The following is a 25,377-nucleotide window of genomic DNA, read 5'->3' as shown; positions in this document are numbered from 1 at the left end:
TCTTTTAATAATCAACTCGAAACTCATTTCTAACATCACCAACATCTTTTGCTCATTGAGAGTTTTCCAATTATATAACTTTTATCTCAAGCTAAACTCTGAACACAACATTATGCATACTTGAAGATTGTCCTCCAAAGCCATATCAACATCTATACTTCTTATGCATACTTGAATATTATCCTCTAAAGGGCTTATGAGACTTCTTCGTTCTATGCCATTTTTTATGCAACTTTCAAGGAAACAAATCAACTAATTCGGTGAGGAAGATATGCTTATAATTGATAGGCTTTAGTGATTTTGATGAGTAATTCCCTCCAATATTGTCTCTTTTATGGAATCCTTACGAATGTGAGGCTTAGGCAACTTTTTCCCTCTAAGCCATTTTTCTATGCAATTTTAGATGAAATAAATGAACTAATTAGTGAAGAAAAGTATCCTTATAATTCAGAGGTTTTGGTGATGCCCATTATCGGTAAGGAGAGTAAGATATTTGAAAATTATTTATTTTTGATATTATAATGATTATAAATAATACCTAATAAATTTATAGAATTAAAATTGTCAATTTGTATAGATTTTACTAAAAAGTTTAAGAAACTAAAAACTCAAATAAAAGGCTACCATATCATTGCCAAGTATCCAACCCTCTTCCATAATATATAATGATAGGGCATTATAGTGTTTGTTTGGAGGTTAAATTGGATTTGTTTACACTAATTAATAAGAGTTTTTTCATTTTTTATTCTTTAATATTTTTTTTGTTGGTAATTGGGTCATTTCATGTTAGTATTAGATATGTTTTATTTCATTAGCTACAATTATTATTATAGGTGTCATTGTGAACATAAGATTTTATATTTACATTTACTTTATATTTTCAAAAACTTATTAAATACGTTGTTATATATATATATATATATATATATATATATATATATATATATATATATATATATATATATGATTTTAGAAATTTAAAAAAAAATTGTGCTTACTATTTATAATTTTAATAGTTTCAAATAATTAAAGTTTGATGGTTTGACACTTGGGAAACATGCAAAAGGGCTTGTCCTCCACGCCCATTTCAATCAGGGTAGTTATCATCGTAATGGTTACTTGTATGGATTTGTGTATGAGGTTTTAGGAGAGTAGATGGAAGGATGTATGTCGGTGTAAGTTGAAATTTCTAAGTATTACCTGTTAGAAATTTAATATGTATTCTCTGGTTTATTTTTCCTACTTTTTTAATTACTCACAAGTTATTTAACCATATAAACATTGAAATAAACATAATACAATCTCCACCATCTACATATCAACAGCTAAAAGAAATACACTAACACACAAGGGACACCGTTTTTTTTCGACAATCCTCCCTAGAAAAACCCAACTTGGGAAAACCGATGCAATAGCTCTTAGGGTTTTATTATTAGGCAACTTTTCTTGAGTACACTAGGTGCCAAACTTGTCCAACCAATAGAGATAAATAATCTTGCAGTAGTACCTTTCTTCGAAAGCAGATATTCTAAAAGTCTGCCCCACGAAACCCTCCCCAACACAATCTGAAGCACTGCGCTAGCCCTCTTGGCCTCTTCGTTAGTCTGAAACCCTTTACATCATCCTGAAACCCTTTGTGTCGACCCTATGAGGATCTATACAGCCTCTCTGGCCCTCTACGTCACTTTTGTAGCCTCTGCATGGACAATGCGAGCCCTTCTAGCCTCTGCGCAGTCAATGCTGGGCTCTATGTGGCTCCCTCTGGCTCTGCGTCTGCCTCTCTAGTTTTGCGATGGTCTTCCGACACTATCTCTACATCTCTACCTCATACTCACTGCCCCTCATTGCAACTCTGATCACTAGTTCAATTTCTCTTAGCAAACCCCACTCTGGAAAATCGAACTGACTGATCACTCTGGTGTATCTCTAACTAACCCTCAAGCCTCCTTATACTTTTTCTGTTGAGTCTTCAACGGCCGAGATTACATCTCTAATCAATGGCTAAGATTAGATTTGGCTTGATCCATGTCATTTAGAACCTTCTAACCCAGTTTTATATTAATACCCATTAATATTTTTAATTTCCTATGTTTAGACTCAGGAACCCATTAAAATTATTAATTATTTTAATATCTCGTTCACAGGGCAGAATTTCCCCAAACCATTTTCGGGTCTTGGAGATCTCATGTTCTTTAGCCTCTCCACCAATTTCCATGGCTAGATCACATCCGATGCTACCCCAAATCCACACTCCCTCTTAGTGACGAATGTGCTATAGTAATATTCCACCACTGAGCATCACCCTAATTATACGACACTTGTACCTGTGCTAATGCTAGGCCTTCCTACCAATCTATGCTGCTACCGGTCCTTCCTTCCAACACTGCATCTGCACTACATCTCTCTCCCATTATGCTGCATCGTGCTGCCCATGGAACTACCACTGCTACTGCTACACTACAACTCAGTTACTGAGAAGTAAGTAATTGATCCACCTAGCTACTAACATCCTTGTGAGGCTAAAAACCCTCCCGATGTTGAAGCTATCTCTATGGCTATCTTGTGCTCCCTCTGCTGCCTTTGCGTTGCTGCAACAACTCTCTGCCTCTCGCACTGCTCCAAACCTCTCTATGCCATCCTGCACTGCTACAACCTCCTCTATGCCTCTCACACTATTGCAACCCTCTCTGCGTTACCTGGGACTACTACACTCTAGCACTCTCTATCGCTTCATCCGCATCCATTTCTACTGACATCCACCATCCTACTACTCTCACTTCAAGGCTCCTGTAGCCAGGTATGATCCAAGAGTTTGGGTACCTCAAGGATCCTACCCTTCATCTCCTGTAATCCTCCTGACTATAGCTCGATGTCAGCCCACCTCTTATCTAGAGGTATATGAGCACTCATGGCACAATCGTCATCATCCTCTACCTCCTTCTCTTCCTTCGCTAGCGCTGCCTTGGAGTCAGCCGCCTCTCCCTTATTCTTCTTCCTAGGACACTGGGTTGCATAATGGCCCAAGTCCCCACAGTTGAAGCACTTTATCTTGGAGAGGTCCATTTTCTTCCTCTTCCCCTTCTGCATCGTAGATGCCATAGTTGCATCCTCCTCCTCTTCTTTCTTGACCTGGGATCCTTTGATGCTACTTCCCGCCTTGGTTAGTTGTCTGATCTCTTTTTGGCGAAGAGCTACCCATAGTTCTTACCAATCTAGAAGATTCACTCTACCCAAAATGCTTTGGACGAATGTCTCCCACTCCTCGGAGACTGTGTTTAGGGTGGTCCTCACTATTAATTCCTGATCCGATGTGGCCCCTATGGATGTTAGTTGGTCCCGAATCTCTTGCAACCTGCTGAGGAAGTGATCTATCTGCTCCCCCTTCTGCATCTGGTATGATTGGAACTGATTCTCTAGTAGAATCTTCCTCCGCGTAAAACTTCCCTGATACAATGTCATCAAGGTGTCCCACGTTTCATTTGCTGTATTCTTCTTAGAAATATGCTGCACTAAATGATCCTTCACCCCATCAAGGATTATGCATTTCACCTGGGTCATCGCATCCTCATACCTTTCGTTATCAACTGGGTCGACTAGGAAAGCCACGGTTCTCAAGGAAAAGGCCTTAATGTGATGTCTATCTAGAACAGACAAGATCCTAGCCTTCTAGATGACAAAGTTGGACGCCTTGTCCAGCCTATCATAATCCCTTAGTCCATTCATGTCCATCTCTCTACTCTTCTTTTCGACTCCTCTGAGTCTCTACTTCCCTCCTAGAAGTTCTCTCTTTCATTCCCTTTGAGTCTCTACTGCCCTCCTAGAAGTTCTCTGCTAGACTCCCTCTGAGTCTTGATTTTTCTCCTGGAAATCCTCTTGCTAATAGTCAAATAGCACCTCTTGGATCTCCTATGCTCTTGCAACACTGATCTAGATTTCTTGGCTAGAAATCTACCTAGGTTGCAACTCCCTCTAACTTGGTTATGTCTGGTTAGGTATTGTTCTATCTTAACAGCAACAACACCCCAACAAATTCACTCTCTGCAATCTTCCCATTGCTTCCTATGCCCCAACAACTAAAGAAACTGAGCCTCTTGGATCTGTGCAATCCCGACAAGGCTGATTTTCTCCCCTAGCCAACTACGTCACTCCTACCTAGCTGAGTAGGATGACATGGCTCCTCGTGAGCCTCTTCTACCTTCCTCTGCCTCTATGCTGGCCTCTCTTTGGCTCGAACTGATGAAGCAGGCCCTCTGTGTCACCCCTTCTATGTTGCTTTCTTCTTAGGAACAACTTTTGTCACTCAGGACAGTTGTTTCTAATGCAAATTCTCTGATTCAGCTAGAATCTTCAACTCTTTTGTGATCTGCAATGCTCTGATACTATGTTCAAATTTCTAAGATTTACCTGTTAGAAATTTTATCTGTATTCTCCGGTTTATTTCACCTACTTGTTTAATTACTAACAAGTTATTTAACCATAAAAACACTAAAAGAAATACAATACAGTCTAAACCATCTATAGATCAATAGCTAAAAGAAATAGACAAACACAAAAGGGACATCGTTATTTTTGAACAATCGTCCCTGAAAAACCCCAACTTGGGAAAATTGTTGCAGCGGCTCTGAGGGTTTTACTATTAAGCGGTGTTTCCTGAGTACACTCAATGCCAAATTGGCTCACCCGAGAGAGATAAATAATCTGGTAGTAATACCTCTCTTCGGAAGTAGGTATTCTGAAAGTTTGCCCCCCAAAACCCTCTCCAGCATAATCTGAAGCACTGTGTCAGCCCTCCTGGCCTTTGCATCAGCCCTCTGAGGCTCTGCATACCCTCTCTGGCTCTCTGCATCACTTCTGTAGCCTCTGCATGGATGATGCAAGCCCTTTTGCCTCTTCATATTTAGTGTTGGCCTTTGCAAGGCTCCCTCTGGCTCTGTGTCTTCCTCTCTGCTTCTACATTGGTCTTTTGGCATTATCTCTTCCTCTCCGCCTCGTACTCACTACCCCTCACTGCAACTCTGATCACTGGTTCGATTTCTCTTAGCAAACCACACTCTAGAAAATCAAACTAACTAATCACTCTGGTGTATCCCCAATTGACCCTCAAGCCTTCTCTTATAATTTTTCTGTTGAGTCTTCAATGGTCGAGATTACATCTCTAATCAATAGCTAAGATTAGATCTAGCTTGATCCATGTCATTTATAACCTTCTAACCCTGTTTTATATTAATACCCATTAATATTTTTATTTTCCTAACTTTAGACTTAGGAACCCATTAAAAATATTAATTATTTTAATATCTCCTTCACCGGGCAGAATTTCCACAAACAATTTTCAGGTCTTGGAGATCTCATGTGCTTTAGCCTCTCCACTAGTTTTCATGGCTAGAGAACCTAACCCAAATCAACAGGAACTGCAAGTCAAATGGTGATGTGTTTGTGGACATGGTGACTCATTTATGCTGTGGAGATCTCATGGGGAGGCCTGCGAGCAGTGCTTGTAGTCTTAACCCATATGGGAAATGAGGTTTCTAAAGTTTAGATTGCATTCAACATTCTAGGTATCAACATATTAATAGTAAAGTTGAATCAATTGTTGGGTTTGAAGTTAAAGTTGGATTCTCCCTTGCAAATTTTTTTGTCTCCATTGCGTTCATTGTGTGAGTGTCTACAGGATCACATAGGACAACATTGTGGGTTATACATATACATTATGAAGATAAAAGCTTAACATTGGAATTTTTGCTAATTAGTACTTGTGTGTTGTGTTTCATTTCATGTGTATCTATTGGGTTAGTATCTTGGTGCCTTGAATTATTGGTATTCACGTTGGTCCAAGTACCTAGGTAGAATTTAGAGTGTGTGGTGGATATTTGGTTATCAAGGTAATCACCCTGGTTTGATCATTCATCTTCAAAATTTCTGGGTGTTGTGGGAGTTAACATTGTAGCATGGTTACTGGTGTCATTGGGTCTCTAGTGATGGACTAAGTAACAGTGAGGTGCTGGTTCAGAAGTATTATTGTTTGGAATTGGAAGGGTTTTCCAAGGGAGCTTCGGATAGGGGAAATTAGGGTATCGAAACTATAGAGGTTACATCTCAATGGTGTCATAGAATTTTTAGTGCAAGTTTTGGCAGGGTGTGGTAAGTTCGAGAAATGCATTTGTAGCATGGATGGTGAGGCAAAGGTAGGAAAGTGAGGGAGGAGCATATTCATCTATAGTACTCAGAGCAAAGCTACAATGAGACAGTTGACTTTTTAATGCCATTGACATCTCCCTTTGAGGGAACAACCCCCTCCTCGGAAGGGATTACTAGGATTTTGCACCAATTATGTAATTTGATTGAACAATTAGACCAAGCTCAGTAGGATGAGCACCAAGTATTATTAGATGTTACAAGTCATTTTCAGAGGAAGATTTGGGTGATGCACAAAAGAATAGTCAGCTTGTGGAGGGAGCAGAGATGCACCCAAGAGTAGTTAGAGTAGTTGGATTATCGCCAACCTTATATAGAAGTTCATGTGCACTACAAATTCAAGCCACCTGGCTTGGATTTGGAGCACCCTATTCTGGTAAATCATGATAAAGTTTAATGTTAGTTGGTTTTCTGCTAGTTTTATTAGTGTTTTGTCATTTTTTGTTCGTTGATGTATGTAAAACTTTGTATTTTAGCAAGTTTATGATGTACCTAGGTATGGGTAGGTTGGCCAATAAATCTAGTAAAAATGAGGCCAACTGATGTTGGATAAAAATGAGGCCAACAAATGTAACTTTGGAATGAATAAAATAATTCAATTAAAAAACAAAAAAAACAAAAGAGGTTTTAAAAATAGGTATTATTGTAATTTATAATTTTAGTCAAATTTTGATTAATGTAGTTATAAAATAGGAAACTATCACACGGTTAATTAATTCAATATTTTTTTTACAATTAACTTTTAAATGATTAAATTTCTCCAATAATTAAAAATAAATATTATAATGATAAAAAGAGAATGTTATATAATTTAATGTGTTATTTACATATTTTTCTTAAATTATTAAAAATATTTAATAATAGAAAATAATTTATTTTATTGAACATAAATTACATAATAATTATGTGAATTTGAATAATATTTGTTAAGAAAACTACTTGAAGTTATTATAATAATATTCCTTAAGGTATTTAAGTTTAGCATGCAATTTGGATTAGAATCTTGGTGGATAGGATAACAATTATTTTCCTCAGTTTTATAAAATAACTCCAATTGACCAAGAATATATATTTATGTCAATAGACATGTCCATTTCACAATAGGCTTTTCAGACATTAAATTTAGTTATTAGTGATTATTAAGTGGATGGTGGACATTTAAATTCCATGGAATATGCTAAAATATTCCTATTAGGTTAAGATTTATCTTTAAGTTAGTTATGCTCTTTTGATTAATTTATCTCAAATTAATTAATTAAACAAAATGTCATATCAAATATGTGTCACATTGGTTATGTGGTATTCATAAGCCATGTTATTGGCTCAACTAAATATAATTACAAGTTAATAATGTCCATGGTCAAGTGGAGGTGAATCTACATGATTAAAAATCTTGTTTAATTCATACATTACTTTTATAATAAAAATAATTTAAAATTAAATTATAATGTACTTAATTTTTATGTTTTTTTAAAAATCAAGCAATGTGAGATGTCTCTTGGTGTAATTGTTTTTATGCTTATCATGGATTAATACCTATCAACACTTACCATCCATTTAATATATACAATAAGATAATATATATAAATAAAATTATATATATATATATATATATATATATATATATATATATATATATATTCTAATTATCATGGATAACTGGAAATTATTTTAGATAAAGTAATCAAGAACTAAGTTAAAGATTTTGTTTTTTTCAAATATTAAAAATTTTAAACCTATGATGGATTAAAAATTTGTTGTTATTGAAGAGTGGCGATTGCTGGCCGACTTGAGGTCCCGTCATAGTATAGCATAGCTTTTATGGCTCGCCCTCTGGAAGGGAAATTCCTATTTCCACCACTATAGCCTCATTAATGGGCGGCTACATGCGCCGGAGATAGCCAGAGATGACTAGATAATAAAAAGAAAACGGTGTTGGGGGTAACACGCCGTTTTCTTTTTATTATCTAGTCATCTCTGGCTATCTCCGGCGTGGGGGTAACACGCCGTTTTCTTTTTATTATCTAGTCATCTCTGGCTATCTCCGGCACATGTAGCCACGCATTAATGAAACTATAGTGGTGGAAATAGGAGTTTCCCTCAGGAAGTGGGGAATATAAACGAGAATTTACTGATAATAAATTCAAGGTACTTTGACTCTCGGCAATATCACGTCACGTCAGTGTTTCCCAATGGAGGCTGGAGTCCTTTCCCGGCAGGAGGGCTGTCCCGTTACATGCCCATGCATGTATGGTGAAGTTGCTTCGACTAGTATTAAATAACAATGCTAGGAAACAAAACAACAGTCTTCCATTATCGCTTATTCCACACGACCCTTCTTTAACTCTGCCCAGCTGCCGACCTGACTCTCAGCCTGCCACCCTGTATAACAAGATAATATGACGAAGGAAATCAGTGTCCTCGACTTTGATGGACTATCTTATTAAATGAATCAATCTAGAGAAGTATGTGATTTTTTTTTAGACTTTTGTATTTTTGTAAATAGAAGATATATGATTTTTTTTTTTTAAGATTTTTGTATTTTTGTAAATAGAAGATTTAAAAAAAGACATAATATTCCATATGAGTGATCATTTGAATGTAATTATGGGATTTTTATTGAATTGAAAAATAATTGATTATAAAATATTATTAGGGCCAACTCTATAACAAGTTCATAGCAACTCAAGATTTAAACAATTTTAATATACTATAGCAACTCAAGATTTAAACCATTTTAATAAACTAGAATGTTCTTGCAGTGGTTTTTGTGTACATCTCAAGCCGTTCAAACTGCAAATATGCCAAAGCACCCAATATGCTACACCCAACGCCATTCCTGTAAAGATCGGAACTAGCCGCTCCCAAATTTCCACCATAGAGTTTCGCTGCAAATGATCCGTATGCATATGCCCCCACTGCAATAATAAGACCAAAAAAACTGATTACGCCATGGAAAGGATAGTTTTATTAGCATTGTTGGCTGTTGAGTAAGTGTAACAGGCGAGTTTATATTAAGGGATGCAACTGCATCCACTTAACACTGGGCTCAGGACAGAAACGATGAGAATGAAACGCAAACTGTAAAAAATAAAAAATTTGGTGTTCTGGTAGCCATGAGACACACTGTAAAAGGTGTTCTGGTGGCCATGATGGAAGATTTCTTCACACGTAGAATGTCAAACATCTGACAGCAAGAACTTGTGCTAATTTTTTTAATATGTAACACACAAAAAAACCAGTCATAAATTTACTGAAAACGTAAAATGACGGGCATGGAAAACAAACAACCGTCTCCAGAGTTTCAATTGACGGACAAAAAATATTTGAAATTCCAGGCCTTAGAGGAGGAGAACATACTTACTATTACGTGAAAGGTCTTTCAAACTTATCCTCAAAATCTAGACTTGGGGACGACTCTTTTTCATTTTTTTGTTTTTCATGTGACTCCCCTAGGGTATTCCAGGCCTTAGAGGAGGAGAACATACTTACTATTACGTGAAAGGTCTTTCAAACTTATCCTCAAAATCTAGACTTGGGGACGACTCTTTTTCATTTTTTTGTTTTTCATGTGACTCCCCTAGGGTTGGGGTTTAGTTTGGCTCAGCTCCTAATTTTGAGTGTCACGAATGGTGGAACAAGGAGGAGATCCATATGGGGAAGAATGATGGAACACGGAAAAGGAGATCCATAGGTGGAACGTCCATTGTAGTGAAAATGGATAATCCAAATTGATCCATGGTGGAATTGGGAAGCCGCACGATGTTTTCCATCACTTAGATAAGTAGGGCTGGGAAAAAAATGTCAAGTTTCTTACCTGGGTTTGGCTGCTGAAAGCCCATCGCGCCGTGGGCTATGGAGCCTTCTCAAGGCTGTGAAAAGAAGAGTCACTTTGAGCAAGAATTAAAATCGTGTGACACATGAGGACAAACTAGGGAAAGGTAAATTGTACAAAGTCATTAGAGGGTTTATTTTATTTTCCATCCTGATGCTAGGGTTTGAGATTATGGCTTATATGAAAGGCTGGCACTTTAGCCACCGTTACTTCGACTTTTCTCCGTTGCTGGACTTGCAGGGCATTTTGTATTCCATTTATTCTGAATGGGTATTTGTCAAGGCCACTTATCTTACCCCTTCTCTTCAAACATTGGCCAACATTTGCATTGTGTTGTTTCTTATCCAATTCATAGATAGATTGGTGTTGGGAATGGGGTGCCTGTGGATCCACTTCAAGAAGAAAGTCGGTGCCCCAATTCAAATTCCCAAGTTCTACTGCAGATTTGGAGAACAATGCGACTGCAAACTATCTGATGGTTCTGGTTCAGATTCCCATGTGTAATGAGATGGAGGTAAGCTTAAGCCTAAGCTCTTGTATTGCAATGTGGGTTCTTTTAGTCTCCTCAACCTACATTATCTAACAATGCTCTTGTTTTGTTCTGTATTTTAGAAGAGAAGCTAGGCTACATAATGCTAGATTTGACGGGCAAAGGGTTTTGAAATTCTAGGCCTGGTGGCTAGTAAGGGTTGAAGTGGGTGAAGTTGGATATTAAATTGAGTTGCAGCAAGATCAAGATACAAAGTTAGTTCTTGACGTTAACTGGAGAAGAGGAGACAACCAAGCGATTGAACAACACCCAAACATCTTAAGGTAGAATAAACACATTTTTCAAGTATCTGGTGGAGCCAATGACATCAATTAATTTTATTATTAAACGTCTACTCGACATCACATAGATTATTTGTTCCATAATGGTAATTGTATCAATGTTTGTTCTCCACCAGTAATAAGAAAACCTGGTATTCATCGCTGCTTGAGTAGAAGGAATTGTGAAGATTTTGACAAAGGAGCTAGACTACAACAGGAGTCCTCCACAACACTTTTCTTTAAGTTGGAATGTGTACATCATTGAGTCAACTTTGCAAGGTATCATATTACTTTTAACCATATTTTAAATGTTCTGTTTTGTGTAAAAAAATCTCTAGCTTTTGGCTTTTGTTTATTTTGTTTATAGTGTGGAAAGTGAAAGATTCATTATAGTTTCAAGCATTCACATTTATGTCATTGCAAGCTCAAACACTACTTATTCCACCTTCCCTAATTCCATTTAATTACCACGTCTGAAACACATGATTATTTTAGTTGATTTCAGAAATTACTACTGCAATTAATCGAAATCATTATTACAGTTGATTCAAACAAATTTTTACCGGTGACATATTTATGCTTCTATTACTAATCATAGTAAACTAATTTTCATGTTATGTTATCCAGAAATGAAAACTCAAAGGATATTTTGAAAGCTTGATTGTCTACTCACTTTGTCCAAAGGCTTCCTTTTGAGATGACATTTAAATATCTATTGTATGTAATATGATACTTACACATATAAATCCATATATTATAAAATACATGAGATTATATTTTTGCCTGAAACATTTTTACAATAAATACATAGGTTGAGAAAGTATTTGTGTCCTGCCACTGCCACTCGTAACTAGCTATTGAGGTTCTTTTTAATAACAAATACTTAGATTGAAGATTAAATGCACTCTTCATATATATTTATATATTGTCTTTTCTTTTAATAGAGAGATCTAAAATTGATACTAAAGTAGTTGAACACTGAGAGCTAATTACATCTAACATGTTCTCCTGCTCCTAATGTTTGTAGAGCATGATGCCTCATCATTTTATCATAAACATTCAAAAGTATGAAATCATCAAAAGTATTTCTAATTGAAATCATCAATGTACAAGAAAAAAAAGTATAAAAGCCATATTCACATTACCACCGAAAGGAGAATTGAGTAATTGATCTGTAATGTATCGAGTGAGGCCTACTAAATGCTCTATTTAATGAAGATATTGTTACAACTTACTTTCCAACTTCTTTCCTCATCGTATCAATATTTATTATTGATTAGGAGGGATGTGGTCTTTTTAAATGTTATACTTTTACAATGTGTTATTATTTTCCAACTTCTCATCTAATAATGGTGATTTAGGATTTTTATCATTTTAATCCTGTGGTTTTTTTAGTGTTCTTTACATGTTAACATTTAAGTATATAATCAAAATTATTAATCTCAAAAGCTAGAAAATCTCATAAAGTCTTAAAAGTATGGTTGCATGCTATTTAAAAACACCTATGTTAACTTAGGAAAACAAGGCACTCTCATAGGGAGATTAATGGACGCTGAGATGTAAGAGTAGTTTCTAGATAAGGGAAAATTGGCACTCAGAAATTTGAGTAAAACGTAAAATAAAAGGCAATTTGAGTAGAACGTAAAATAAAAGACAGGAAAAATTTAAAAACATCATCAAATTTTCATTTGACAAGCAAAGAAGATTTGAAATTCTAGGCCTGGTGCCATGCCTTTGGCCGTGCCCGTTGTGTAGCCAAAATAATCAACGTCGGGCACAAATTTTCCTGCGGCCGTGGACGAGGTGTGGGAACCGTGGCCCTCAAAATCTCGGGTGGAATTGTAATCGTGGATCGGATCTATGTGCCCACCACTTGCCAGGAACCCTTTGTTGAAGTAACGAGCTCCAATGAGTTTTCTGTTGCAGCGCAAGCTATTAAAGGCAGTTCCTGCCTAGCATTGGCCTTTCCAACGGGGCGGTACCTCGCCCATTCCGGGGTCTCTGAAGCTTTGGCTCTCGGGCCAGATGCCAGTGTCTAGGAGTCCGATGATCACATCTGAGCTGTTGTCGAACTGTAATTGGGGTCATATGCCAAGGATGTTGAAAGAATATGTGGTAAGCCACTTTCCCGTCGTGTCCGGGTAACTTGAGATGTGACCTCGCGTTTTCTTAAGGGTGTCCAGCTCTGATAGGGTTAACTTGGCGTTGAACCCCTGCATGATTGTGTCATAAAAATACAGTAGGGCTTCTTGTTTCTTCTTTGTTGTGAGAGATGAAAGGATGGAATTATACCAGTGCTCATGAGAGGAAAACACAGTGGGCATCTTAGATTTATCCATGTGGACTATGTGAATCTTCCCATTGTCCCACTGCTGCTGCAGCAACGACCGCTGATATGAAACATATGAACATTAATTCTTCTTTCATTATGCAGGAATTCGCCAAGTGCACCAACAACTCACTCTAGACAATCCCAAAGAGTATTCTGATGTTTTCTCTGATAATAAGTCAAGTAAGAAACGTGAAGATTGAAGAATGAATAATGCTAACCCTTTAAACTGATACTGCCACACTGATGGGCATGCACAGTTGCTTTATTTTATTCTTTAAATTGCACACTTATACCTCATCTGAACTTTGACCTTTAATCCAATTCCACGTCAGCTTTTATATTCCGTCATTTTGAATTCATCCCTATCCTTATTAACTTTGAATTCATCCCTATCCTTATTAACTTTTTATAACATATTTGACGTTTACCCCATTTCCACCTCAATTTTCATATTCTAAATTTTCAACTCGTCCTACGTATATGACATTTATACGATAATCACACACTTTCACCATAGAGCTTTTTCACTTACATTCGCTTTAAAAAATGATCTTTACCTACATCCATTTCGAAATGCATGCTGATAGTTCTATTTTAAAATGTATATTTCACTTCCAACCTAATTCTTCCTTCTTTTTTTTACCTAATTCCTAGTTTATGTAAATTACATATTTTATGATTAAATTCGACTTATAAATTTGAATTCACATCGACTTCAAAATCCACTTGACCTTGTTTCTTTTTACCTATATCATTTTTAAATGCATATTTTCACTCTCCAACCTAATTTTTTATTCTCTTTACGACCTATATTTCTTTTCACTTATATCAACCTAAATTCATATTTTCTCTCTCCAACCTTATTTTATGATTCTCTTCAAATTATCTATTTTTGAATGTACATTTTCAATCTCCAACATAATTTCTTATTCTCTTTACCTATATCTATTTTTAAATGCATATTTTCGCTCTCCAACCTAATTTCTTATTTTCTTACAATACGTATTTTATGATTAAATGCAAAATGCACCTCATGTGGTTACACTTTACTTATATCTATTTTAAAATACATATTTTCACTCTCCAACCTATTTTATGCCTTTAAATTCAAGTTACAATTTTGAATTTACATCCACTTCTCAATATCCCTCATCCAATTCTTCTTTACTTACATCCATTATAAAATGCATATTTTCATTCTCCAACCTAATTTCTCATTATCTTAAAATACATACTTTATCCATTATAAAATGCATACTTTCATTTTCCAACCTAATTTCTCATTATCATAAAATACATACTTTATGACTAAATTTAACATAAATATTCATTAAATTCAAGTGAGGACAAAATATACTTTAACTACTAATAATCAATACATATTTATCTTACCTTTTAAAATGCACATTTTGAATCTACATATGAAAATGAAAGTGTGGGTACTACGCTTTGTGTTGGAGTTGAAAGTGCTTCTAAAACATATCTCACATTGACTCCACCTCCACTTTATACACATTTTTACTTTCATTTTAGTAACACCTTAACTACATAAATTAATGTTCAACAAATTTTCTCATTAGTAAACTTGGTTATTGCTAGAATGGAGCTCTATTGAGAGTGGTCATGTTTTATATGTTTGAAACAAATTCTACAATATAACATATCCATGAAAGCTTCCATGCATTTAGATCCACATATATCCTCGTGAGCAATCAATTTGATGGTTCACTATGCACTCTTGAGTCTCTTCCTTCATCAAATTTAATTTTCTAGCCATAGCAATCCACGACACTAGTAAAATGTTATATCTTGAATAAACTTTAAGGTCATCATCTCCCATCCTTGAGTAGTGCTATGGCATGTCTAAATATCGCCTCCTTTGGTAAACTATGGAGATGGGGTTAACAAAATTTCCTCTTTTAATAATCAACTCGAAACTCATTTCTAACATCACCAACATCTTTTGCTCATTGAGAGTTTTCCAATTATATAACTTTTATCTCAAGCTAAACTCTGAACACAACATTATGCATACTTGAAGATTGTCCTCCAAAGCCATATCAACATCTATACTTCTTATGCATACTTGAATATTATCCTCTAAAGGGCTTATGAGACTTCTTCGTTCTATGCCATTTTTTATGCAACTTTCAAGGAAACAAATCAACTAATTCGGTGAGGAAGATATGCTTATAATTGATAGGCTTTAGTGATTTTGATGAGTAATTCCCTCCAATATTGTCTCTTTTATGGAATCCTTACGAATGTGAGGCTTAGGCAACTTTTTCCCTCTAAGCCATTTTTCTATGCAATTTTAGATGAAATAAATGAACTAATTAGTGAAGAAAAGTATCCTTATAATTCAGAGGTTTTGGTGATGCCCATTATCGGTAAGGAGAGTAAGATATTTGAAAATTATTTATTTTTGATATTATAATGATTATAAATAATACCTAATAAATTTATAGAATTAAAATTGTCAATTTGTATAGATTTTACTAAAAAGTTTAAGAAACTAAAAACTCAAATAAAAGGCTACCATATCATTGCCAAGTATCCAACCCTCTTCCATAATATATAATGATAGGGCATTATAGTGTTTGTTTGGAGGTTAAATTGGATTTGTTTACACTAATTAATAAGAGTTTTTTCATTTTTTATTCTTTAATATTTTTTTTGTTGGTAATTGGGTCATTTCATGTTAGTATTAGATATGTTTTATTTCATTAGCTACAATTATTATTATAGGTGTCATTGTGAACATAAGATTTTATATTTACATTTACTTTATATTTTCAAAAACTTATTAAATACGTTGTTATTATATATATATAATATATATATATATATATATAATATATATATATATATATATATATGATTTTAGAAATTTAAAAAAAAATTGTGCTTACTATTTATAATTTTAATAGTTTCAAATAATTAAAGTTTGATGGTTTGACACTTGGGAAACATGCAAAAGGGCTTGTCCTCCACGCCCATTTCAATCAGGGTAGTTATCATCGTAATGGTTACTTGTATGGATTTGTGTATGAGGTTTTAGGAGAGTAGATGGAAGGATGTATGTCGGTGTAAGTTGAAATTTCTAAGTATTACCTGTTAGAAATTTAATATGTATTCTCTGGTTTATTTTTCCTACTTTTTTAATTACTCACAAGTTATTTAACCATATAAACATTGAAATAAACATAATACAATCTCCACCATCTACATATCAACAGCTAAAAGAAATACACTAACACACAAGGGACACCGTTTTTTTTTCGACAATCCTCCCTAGAAAAACCCAACTTGGGAAAACCGATGCAATAGCTCTTAGGGTTTTATTATTAGGCAACTTTTCTTGAGTACACTAGGTGCCAAACTTGTCCAACCAATAGAGATAAATAATCTTGCAGTAGTACCTTTCTTCGAAAGCAGATATTCTAAAAGTCTGCCCCACGAAACCCTCCCCAACACAATCTGAAGCACTGCGCTAGCCCTCTTGGCCTCTTCGTTAGTCTGAAACCCTTTACATCATCCTGAAACCCTTTGTGTCGACCCTATGAGGATCTATACAGCCTCTCTGGCCCTCTACGTCACTTTTGTAGCCTCTGCATGGACAATGCGAGCCCTTCTAGCCTCTGCGCAGTCAATGCTGGGCTCTATGTGGCTCCCTCTGGCTCTGCGTCTGCCTCTCTAGTTTTGCGATGGTCTTCCGACACTATCTCTACATCTCTACCTCATACTCACTGCCCCTCATTGCAACTCTGATCACTAGTTCAATTTCTCTTAGCAAACCCCACTCTGGAAAATCGAACTGACTGATCACTCTGGTGTATCTCTAACTAACCCTCAAGCCTCCTTATACTTTTTCTGTTGAGTCTTCAACGGCCGAGATTACATCTCTAATCAATGGCTAAGATTAGATTTGGCTTGATCCATGTCATTTAGAACCTTCTAACCCAGTTTTATATTAATACCCATTAATATTTTTAATTTCCTATGTTTAGACTCAGGAACCCATTAAAATTATTAATTATTTTAATATCTCGTTCACAGGGCAGAATTTCCCCAAACCATTTTCGGGTCTTGGAGATCTCATGTTCTTTAGCCTCTCCACCAATTTCCATGGCTAGATCACATCCGATGCTACCCCAAATCCACACTCCCTCTTAGTGACGAATGTGCTATAGTAATATTCCACCACTGAGCATCACCCTAATTATACGACACTTGTACCTGTGCTAATGCTAGGCCTTCCTACCAATCTATGCTGCTACCGGTCCTTCCTTCCAACACTGCATCTGCACTACATCTCTCTCCCATTATGCTGCATCGTGCTGCCCATGGAACTACCACTGCTACTGCTACACTACAACTCAGTTACTGAGAAGTAAGTAATTGATCCACCTAGCTACTAACATCCTTGTGAGGCTAAAAACCCTCCCGATGTTGAAGCTATCTCTATGGCTATCTTGTGCTCCCTCTGCTGCCTTTGCGTTGCTGCAACAACTCTCTGCCTCTCGCACTGCTCCAAACCTCTCTATGCCATCCTGCACTGCTACAACCTCCTCTATGCCTCTCACACTATTGCAACCCTCTCTGCGTTACCTGGGACTACTACACTCTAGCACTCTCTATCGCTTCATCCGCATCCATTTCTACTGACATCCACCATCCTACTACTCTCACTTCAAGGCTCCTGTAGCCAGGTATGATCCAAGAGTTTGGGTACCTCAAGGATCCTACCCTTCATCTCCTGTAATCCTCCTGACTATAGCTCGATGTCAGCCCACCTCTTATCTAGAGGTATATGAGCACTCATGGCACAATCGTCATCATCCTCTACCTCCTTCTCTTCCTTCGCTAGCGCTGCCTTGGAGTCAGCCGCCTCTCCCTTATTCTTCTTCCTAGGACACTGGGTTGCATAATGGCCCAAGTCCCCACAGTTGAAGCACTTTATCTTGGAGAGGTCCATTTTCTTCCTCTTCCCCTTCTGCATCGTAGATGCCATAGTTGCATCCTCCTCCTCTTCTTTCTTGACCTGGGATCCTTTGATGCTACTTCCCGCCTTGGTTAGTTGTCTGATCTCTTTTTGGCGAAGAGCTACCCATAGTTCTTACCAATCTAGAAGATTCACTCTACCCAAAATGCTTTGGACGAATGTCTCCCACTCCTCGGAGACTGTGTTTAGGGTGGTCCTCACTATTAATTCCTGATCCGATGTGGCCCCTATGGATGTTAGTTGGTCCCGAATCTCTTGCAACCTGCTGAGGAAGTGATCTATCTGCTCCCCCTTCTGCATCTGGTATGATTGGAACTGATTCTCTAGTAGAATCTTCCTCCGCGTAAAACTTCCCTGATACAATGTCATCAAGGTGTCCCACGTTTCATTTGCTGTATTCTTCTTAGAAATATGCTGCACTAAATGATCCTTCACCCCATCAAGGATTATGCATTTCACCTGGGTCATCGCATCCTCATACCTTTCGTTATCAACTGGGTCGACTAGGAAAGCCACGGTTCTCAAGGAAAAGGCCTTAATGTGATGTCTATCTAGAACAGACAAGATCCTAGCCTTCTAGATGACAAAGTTGGACGCCTTGTCCAGCCTATCATAATCCCTTAGTCCATTCATGTCCATCTCTCTACTCTTCTTTTCGACTCCTCTGAGTCTCTACTTCCCTCCTAGAAGTTCTCTCTTTCATTCCCTTTGAGTCTCTACTGCCCTCCTAGAAGTTCTCTGCTAGACTCCCTCTGAGTCTTGATTTTTCTCCTGGAAATCCTCTTGCTAATAGTCAAATAGCACCTCTTGGATCTCCTATGCTCTTGCAACACTGATCTAGATTTCTTGGCTAGAAATCTACCTAGGTTGCAACTCCCTCTAACTTGGTTATGTCTGGTTAGGTATTGTTCTATCTTAACAGCAACAACACCCCAACAAATTCACTCTCTGCAATCTTCCCATTGCTTCCTATGCCCCAACAACTAAAGAAACTGAGCCTCTTGGATCTGTGCAATCCCGACAAGGCTGATTTTCTCCCCTAGCCAACTACGTCACTCCTACCTAGCTGAGTAGGATGACATGGCTCCTCGTGAGCCTCTTCTACCTTCCTCTGCCTCTATGCTGGCCTCTCTTTGGCTCGAACTGATGAAGCAGGCCCTCTGTGTCACCCCTTCTATGTTGCTTTCTTCTTAGGAACAACTTTTGTCACTCAGGACAGTTGTTTCTAATGCAAATTCTCTGATTCAGCTAGAATCTTCAACTCTTTTGTGATCTGCAATGCTCTGATACTATGTTCAAATTTCTAAGATTTACCTGTTAGAAATTTTATCTGTATTCTCCGGTTTATTTCACCTACTTGTTTAATTACTAACAAGTTATTTAACCATAAAAACACTAAAAGAAATACAATACAGTCTAAACCATCTATAGATCAATAGCTAAAAGAAATAGACAAACACAAAAGGGACATCGTTATTTTTGAACAATCGTCCCTGAAAAACCCCAACTTGGGAAAATTGTTGCAGCGGCTCTGAGGGTTTTACTATTAAGCGGTGTTTCCTGAGTACACTCAATGCCAAATTGGCTCACCCGAGAGAGATAAATAATCTGGTAGTAATACCTCTCTTCGGAAGTAGGTATTCTGAAAGTTTGCCCCCCAAAACCCTCTCCAGCATAATCTGAAGCACTGTGTCAGCCCTCCTGGCCTTTGCATCAGCCCTCTGAGGCTCTGCATACCCTCTCTGGCTCTCTGCATCACTTCTGTAGCCTCTGCATGGATGATGCAAGCCCTTTTGCCTCTTCATATTTAGTGTTGGCCTTTGCAAGGCTCCCTCTGGCTCTGTGTCTTCCTCTCTGCTTCTACATTGGTCTTTTGGCATTATCTCTTCCTCTCCGCCTCGTACTCACTACCCCTCACTGCAACTCTGATCACTGGTTCGATTTCTCTTAGCAAACCACACTCTAGAAAATCAAACTAACTAATCACTCTGGTGTATCCCCAATTGACCCTCAAGCCTTCTCTTATAATTTTTCTGTTGAGTCTTCAATGGTCGAGATTACATCTCTAATCAATAGCTAAGATTAGATCTAGCTTGATCCATGTCATTTATAACCTTCTAACCCTGTTTTATATTAATACCCATTAATATTTTTATTTTCCTAACTTTAGACTTAGGAACCCATTAAAAATATTAATTATTTTAATATCTCCTTCACCGGGCAGAATTTCCACAAACAATTTTCAGGTCTTGGAGATCTCATGTGCTTTAGCCTCTCCACTAGTTTTCATGGCTAGAGAACCTAACCCAAATCAACAGGAACTGCAAGTCAAATGGTGATGTGTTTGTGGACATGGTGACTCATTTATGCTGTGGAGATCTCATGGGGAGGCCTGCGAGCAGTGCTTGTAGTCTTAACCCATATGGGAAATGAGGTTTCTAAAGTTTAGATTGCATTCAACATTCTAGGTATCAACATATTAATAGTAAAGTTGAATCAATTGTTGGGTTTGAAGTTAAAGTTGGATTCTCCCTTGCAAATTTTTTTGTCTCCATTGCGTTCATTGTGTGAGTGTCTACAGGATCACATAGGACAACATTGTGGGTTATACATATACATTATGAAGATAAAAGCTTAACATTGGAATTTTTGCTAATTAGTACTTGTGTGTTGTGTTTCATTTCATGTGTATCTATTGGGTTAGTATCTTGGTGCCTTGAATTATTGGTATTCACGTTGGTCCAAGTACCTAGGTAGAATTTAGAGTGTGTGGTGGATATTTGGTTATCAAGGTAATCACCCTGGTTTGATCATTCATCTTCAAAATTTCTGGGTGTTGTGGGAGTTAACATTGTAGCATGGTTACTGGTGTCATTGGGTCTCTAGTGATGGACTAAGTAACAGTGAGGTGCTGGTTCAGAAGTATTATTGTTTGGAATTGGAAGGGTTTTCCAAGGGAGCTTCGGATAGGGGAAATTAGGGTATCGAAACTATAGAGGTTACATCTCAATGGTGTCATAGAATTTTTAGTGCAAGTTTTGGCAGGGTGTGGTAAGTTCGAGAAATGCATTTGTAGCATGGATGGTGAGGCAAAGGTAGGAAAGTGAGGGAGGAGCATATTCATCTATAGTACTCAGAGCAAAGCTACAATGAGACAGTTGACTTTTTAATGCCATTGACATCTCCCTTTGAGGGAACAACCCCCTCCTCGGAAGGGATTACTAGGATTTTGCACCAATTATGTAATTTGATTGAACAATTAGACCAAGCTCAGTAGGATGAGCACCAAGTATTATTAGATGTTACAAGTCATTTTCAGAGGAAGATTTGGGTGATGCACAAAAGAATAGTCAGCTTGTGGAGGGAGCAGAGATGCACCCAAGAGTAGTTAGAGTAGTTGGATTATCGCCAACCTTATATAGAAGTTCATGTGCACTACAAATTCAAGCCACCTGGCTTGGATTTGGAGCACCCTATTCTGGTAAATCATGATAAAGTTTAATGTTAGTTGGTTTTCTGCTAGTTTTATTAGTGTTTTGTCATTTTTTGTTCGTTGATGTATGTAAAACTTTGTATTTTAGCAAGTTTATGATGTACCTAGGTATGGGTAGGTTGGCCAATAAATCTAGTAAAAATGAGGCCAACTGATGTTGGATAAAAATGAGGCCAACAAATGTAACTTTGGAATGAATAAAATAATTCAATTAAAAAACAAAAAAAACAAAAGAGGTTTTAAAAATAGGTATTATTGTAATTTATAATTTTAGTCAAATTTTGATTAATGTAGTTATAAAATAGGAAACTATCACACGGTTAATTAATTCAATATTTTTTTTACAATTAACTTTTAAATGATTAAATTTCTCCAATAATTAAAAATAAATATTATAATGATAAAAAGAGAATGTTATATAATTTAATGTGTTATTTACATATTTTTCTTAAATTATTAAAAATATTTAATAATAGAAAATAATTTATTTTATTGAACATAAATTACATAATAATTATGTGAATTTGAATAATATTTGTTAAGAAAACTACTTGAAGTTATTATAATAATATTCCTTAAGGTATTTAAGTTTAGCATGCAATTTGGATTAGAATCTTGGTGGATAGGATAACAATTATTTTCCTCAGTTTTATAAAATAACTCCAATTGACCAAGAATATATATTTATGTCAATAGACATGTCCATTTCACAATAGGCTTTTCAGACATTAAATTTAGTTATTAGTGATTATTAAGTGGATGGTGGACATTTAAATTCCATGGAATATGCTAAAATATTCCTATTAGGTTAAGATTTATCTTTAAGTTAGTTATGCTCTTTTGATTAATTTATCTCAAATTAATTAATTAAACAAAATGTCATATCAAATATGTGTCACATTGGTTATGTGGTATTCATAAGCCATGTTATTGGCTCAACTAAATATAATTACAAGTTAATAATGTCCATGGTCAAGTGGAGGTGAATCTACATGATTAAAAATCTTGTTTAATTCATACATTACTTTTATAATAAAAATAATTTAAAATTAAATTATAATGTACTTAATTTTTATGTTTTTTTTTAAATCAAGCAATGTGAGATGTCTCTTGGTGTAATTGTTTTTATGCTTATCATGGATTAATACCTATCAACACTTACCATCCATTTAATATATACAATAAGATAATATATATAAATAAAATTATATATATATATATATATATATATATATATATATATATATATATATTCTAATTATCATGGATAACTGGAAATTATTTTAGATAAAGTAATCAAGAACTAAGTTAAAGATTTTGTTTTTTTCAAATATTAAAAATTTTAAACCTATGATGGATTAAAAATTTGTTGTTATTGAAGAGTGGCGATTGCTGGCCGACTTGAGGTCCCGTCATAGTATAGCATAGCTTTTATGGCTCGCCCTCTGGAAGGGAAATTCCTATTTCCACCACTATAGCCTCATTAATGGGCGGCTACATGCGCCGGAGATAGCCAGAGATGACTAGATAATAAAAAGAAAACGGTGTTGGGGGTAACACGCCGTTTTCTTTTTATTATCTAGTCATCTCTGGCTATCTCCGGCGTGGGGGTAACACGCCGTTTTCTTTTTATTATCTAGTCATCTCTGGCTATCTCCGGCACATGTAGCCACGCATTAATGAAACTATAGTGGTGGAAATAGGAGTTTCCCTCAGGAAGTGGGGAATATAAACGAGAATTTACTGATAATAAATTCAAGGTACTTTGACTCTCGGCAATATCACGTCACGTCAGTGTTTCCCAATGGAGGCTGGAGTCCTTTCCCGGCAGGAGGGCTGTCCCGTTACATGCCCATGCATGTATGGTGAAGTTGCTTCGACTAGTATTAAATAACAATGCTAGGAAACAAAACAACAGTCTTCCATTATCGCTTATTCCACACGACCCTTCTTTAACTCTGCCCAGCTGCCGACCTGACTCTCAGCCTGCCACCCTGTATAACAAGATAATATGACGAAGGAAATCAGTGTCCTCGACTTTGATGGACTATCTTATTAAATGAATCAATCTAGAGAAGTATGTGATTTTTTTTTAGACTTTTGTATTTTTGTAAATAGAAGATATATGATTTTTTTTTTTTAAGATTTTTGTATTTTTGTAAATAGAAGATTTAAAAAAAGACATAATATTCCATATGAGTGATCATTTGAATGTAATTATGGGATTTTTATTGAATTGAAAAATAATTGATTATAAAATATTATTAGGGCCAACTCTATAACAAGTTCATAGCAACTCAAGATTTAAACAATTTTAATATACTATAGCAACTCAAGATTTAAACCATTTTAATAAACTAGAATGTTCTTGCAGTGGTTTTTGTGTACATCTCAAGCCGTTCAAACTGCAAATATGCCAAAGCACCCAATATGCTACACCCAACGCCATTCCTGTAAAGATCGGAACTAGCCGCTCCCAAATTTCCACCATAGAGTTTCGCTGCAAATGATCCGTATGCATATGCCCCCACTGCAATAATAAGACCAAAAAAACTGATTACGCCATGGAAAGGATAGTTTTATTAGCATTGTTGGCTGTTGAGTAAGTGTAACAGGCGAGTTTATATTAAGGGATGCAACTGCATCCACTTAACACTGGGCTCAGGACAGAAACGATGAGAATGAAACGCAAACTGTAAAAAATAAAAAATTTGGTGTTCTGGTAGCCATGAGACACACTGTAAAAGGTGTTCTGGTGGCCATGATGGAAGATTTCTTCACACGTAGAATGTCAAACATCTGACAGCAAGAACTTGTGCTAATTTTTTTAATATGTAACACACAAAAAAACCAGTCATAAATTTACTGAAAACGTAAAATGACGGGCATGGAAAACAAACAACCGTCTCCAGAGTTTCAATTGACGGACAAAAAATATTTGAAATTCCAGGCCTTAGAGGAGGAGAACATACTTACTATTACGTGAAAGGTCTTTCAAACTTATCCTCAAAATCTAGACTTGGGGACGACTCTTTTTCATTTTTTTGTTTTTCATGTGACTCCCCTAGGGTATTCCAGGCCTTAGAGGAGGAGAACATACTTACTATTACGTGAAAGGTCTTTCAAACTTATCCTCAAAATCTAGACTTGGGGACGACTCTTTTTCATTTTTTTGTTTTTCATGTGACTCCCCTAGGGTTGGGGTTTAGTTTGGCTCAGCTCCTAATTTTGAGTGTCACGAATGGTGGAACAAGGAGGAGATCCATATGGGGAAGAATGATGGAACACGGAAAAGGAGATCCATAGGTGGAACGTCCATTGTAGTGAAAATGGATAATCCAAATTGATCCATGGTGGAATTGGGAAGCCGCACGATGTTTTCCATCACTTAGATAAGTAGGGCTGGGAAAAAAATGTCAAGTTTCTTACCTGGGTTTGGCTGCTGAAAGCCCATCGCGCCGTGGGCTATGGAGCCTTCTCAAGGCTGTGAAAAGAAGAGTCACTTTGAGCAAGAATTAAAATCGTGTGACACATGAGGACAAACTAGGGAAAGGTAAATTGTACAAAGTCATTAGAGGGTTTATTTTATTTTCCATCCTGATGCTAGGGTTTGAGATTATGGCTTATATGAAAGGCTGGCACTTTAGCCACCATTACTTCGACTTTTCTCCGTTGCTAGACTTGCAGGGCATTTTGTATTCCATTTA

At 36.4% G+C, this 25,377-nt stretch overlaps 1 pseudogene; it reads right to left on the bottom strand.

Moving 5' to 3' along the window:
• Nucleotides 1–25,124, bottom strand: part of LOC149156590 (putative UDP-N-acetylglucosamine--peptide N-acetylglucosaminyltransferase SPINDLY pseudogene) — a 150,854-nt pseudogene extending 125,730 nt beyond the window's left edge.
• Between the last annotated feature and the right edge of the window lie 253 nt (nucleotides 25,125–25,377).

Source organism: Pinus tabuliformis, chromosome 9 (assembly GCF_031772625.1).
Source record: "Pinus tabuliformis cultivar Carrire ecotype Pingquan chromosome 9, CPIR1, whole genome shotgun sequence".
Lineage (NCBI taxonomy): Eukaryota > Viridiplantae > Streptophyta > Pinopsida > Pinales > Pinaceae > Pinus > Pinus tabuliformis.
This window is presented reverse-complemented; position numbering and strand designations above follow the sequence as displayed.